This window comes from Montipora foliosa, unplaced genomic scaffold (assembly GCF_036669935.1).
Source record: "Montipora foliosa isolate CH-2021 unplaced genomic scaffold, ASM3666993v2 scaffold_473, whole genome shotgun sequence".
Taxonomy (NCBI): Eukaryota; Metazoa; Cnidaria; class Anthozoa; order Scleractinia; family Acroporidae; genus Montipora; species Montipora foliosa.
Genome location: NW_027179782.1, coordinates 284,534 through 287,500, shown reverse-complemented (window position 1 = coordinate 287,500; position 2,967 = coordinate 284,534).

Genomic DNA, 2,967 nt, shown 5'->3' with positions numbered 1-2,967 from the left:
AGTGCTTTCAGGTTGTCTCAAATACCATAGCTTTTGTTTTTGCCAATACAACGATTCTTTTGGATGAATGCACATCTTGAATCCCAAAAGCATAACAAAATAACCTTGGCCATGTTAAAGCCAACATAGAAGCTGAGTTCAGATACCAAACTTTTGATTGGGAATTGATACAAACTTAGGATGACGTTAGGACAACATATTATTGAAAGATATATTTGCATAAAATTTTGCAAAATGGCATGGCTTTCCAATGATCAAAACAATCTTATAATTATTACACCTTTCACGGCATCATTCTCGTTGCTACTGTTAAGTCTATCGACGTCAAAACGATGCCTTAGAGAGATACATGGGCTGTATTGTTAAGCCAGTTAAAGCCGGCCCGGCAGCTACGATGAACCGTATTTGTCGTCCGGCATCATGGTCGATCAACACGCCGTAAACGAGAGGGAAACATTTCACGAAGTGAGCCCGCATTACGCTTTTTGCTCATAACCGCTGAAATTTCAAAACATCAATACGTCAACACAACTGTTACGTTTGCTACTCACCGAAATTTTGTAATGTTGGCATTTAAATAAATGAAAATGTTTGACCTAGTCCCACATGTCGGAAAACCATTTCTCTGCAAAGTTGAAAGACACAAGATGGTGAAAGTAATGCTTGATTGTTTCGCCTGGCCTTGATGGTATTACATTTTTCTTTTAAGTGCTATTAAGTGGTAACTTTAACTGTAAGTTATGAAATTAACTGCACGTTAATCCCTACTTCTGTCCGCTATGACGTCTAGTTGCCTAGCTACAATCCCAGCCAAAAAGATGGTGACACCAACCCAAAATACAACCCCTTCCCCCCTTTTCAATTTTGATCGCGCTATGACTTTGGGCATTCGTGAGAAAAGTCAATAGTTTTTTTTCCCTACAACTTCAAAAAGGGGGGAAGGGGTGAACTTATGTGTGGCATCAAGTGTCCCAGAAATTTATGACCGAGATTGGGTTGGGTCTAAAACAAAGGTCACTTTCAGTTTGACGGGTCACTCGTACTTGCAGGTCATTGTTTTACCTTTTCGAGAGTAACCCCAAACTCTCAATTTGCCTAACCCTAGGCCTAAAAGCCAAGTTTAGGTCTATGGTTACCCAAATCAATTAGGGTTTTGGGTTACTTTCGAAAAGGTAAAATAATGACCTGCCACGAGTAACCCGTCAAAAGTGACCCGTGTTTTAGACCTGCAGCCCGGATTGTGTCACGGTGCCCGGTTCGCGAGTTACTTTGTGACTAGAAAGGTGACGGGTGCGATTTGCATTGTTTTTCGAAATCTATACTGGCCCCTTTTTAATATATGACTTGTTACTAAGCAGTGAAAAGACTATGAAAAGAAATTTGTTTCGCTCACCTTCTGTTTCCCATTTCTACATGGTAAGACTTGGGATCTTTGCGCAGTCCAGGTTCTGGTTTTCACACAATGGAATGTTGATAGTTAACCACAGAGTCGTTGGCAAGCGTTCGAAGTGGTGATCTTTAATTGTTAATTAAAAATTGTCTGTCTGGATCCCTACTCAACCGGTTAAAAAAAGGTCTACAAACAAGCTTTGAAATCAGAGTATTGAAATTGAAAGTATGTCTATGATCTGACCAAATCACGATAAACATTTCGTTTTGTCTACACTTCTACCATCCTAGAACTTGCACCGCTTTAAATCATGTTGCATAAAGCAGTTTACAGTTATTTCTCATTGTTTATTTATTTACTTGTTAATTAATTTTGGTTTTTCGTGCACGGTTTCTTTTGTTTTTGCAAGAACATAAATGAGAACTGACAAAGGCACTTTGTTCAAAGGCTAGGATCAGTAAGGGAAAAAACGCGTTCCAGGTTCCGGATTCCTATTTTACATAAACACTCCTGCAGCTCACTAGTTCCGATAACGTGTTTAGCCGAACATGAAAACCACGCTGCTGGAAGACAAACGGTACGTTTCATCGTTTAGCCGCCAGGGCTATAAGCTGGTTTAACAGTAAATCCCATCCTTAGCCTTACAAGAAGACATATTTTCTGCGTCGATAGACTTGATCGCTAAAAGGAACAACCGCGCGCCGGTGGATCAGTTTGTTATGCAGTAGATCGTGAGTTCGACTCCGGCCGGATCCGCCGGATCCCCAACACTCAGGGTCTTAAAATAATTGAGGAGAAAGCGCTGCCTTTGTAATAACATCCGCAAATGGTTAGACTTTCAAGTCTTCGCGAATAAGGACTATAAATCGCAGGTCCCGTCTCACAACCTTCAACGTTCATAAACTGTGGGATATTAAAGATCGCTCTCACTAGTCGAAAAGAGTACGGTGTTGTGGTCTGGTCTTTCCATCAGCCATGTGGTCGACTTGGAATAATCTTCTGAAGGAACAACTGATCGATGAGACCACATAACAGCAAAACAGACAGTAGTCAAATCGAAGGAGTCCAAGTGTTGAAACTGGTAAAGTGTTAAACAAGAATACTGCCGTGCATGAAATTTCAAGATTGTTTTGATCAGTTTAAAACCATTTCGCAAATATACACCTGTGCACTTCACGAAAACGGTGTTTGGTGGTCTTCTCAGTGACTTCTACTTAATATTTATTAGATTTAAGTGCCAGAAATGCCAAAAACCGTAACTCAATATTAACTCAAACTCAACTCAAACTCAACTCAAACTCAACTCAACTCGTAACTCGATCAATGGTCTATCTCTGTGTATAGGAGAGAAACCCTGACAATGCCTGGCAATGCCTATATCCTTCGAGGATCCTGCCTTGTTATCCTCTAAGTTGACTACGGTGGTGCATCATTAACTTAGTTGGGTTTCAAGTGGAGTTATAGGCTCCCCTACCTTGTCACCTTGAAAGAAAATTTCCCGGGAGGCCCACGCCCTGACCACGTAAATCACCCCTTCGATGGCTTTGTTGCCCTCATGGTTGTCCTGGTGGTGTAGT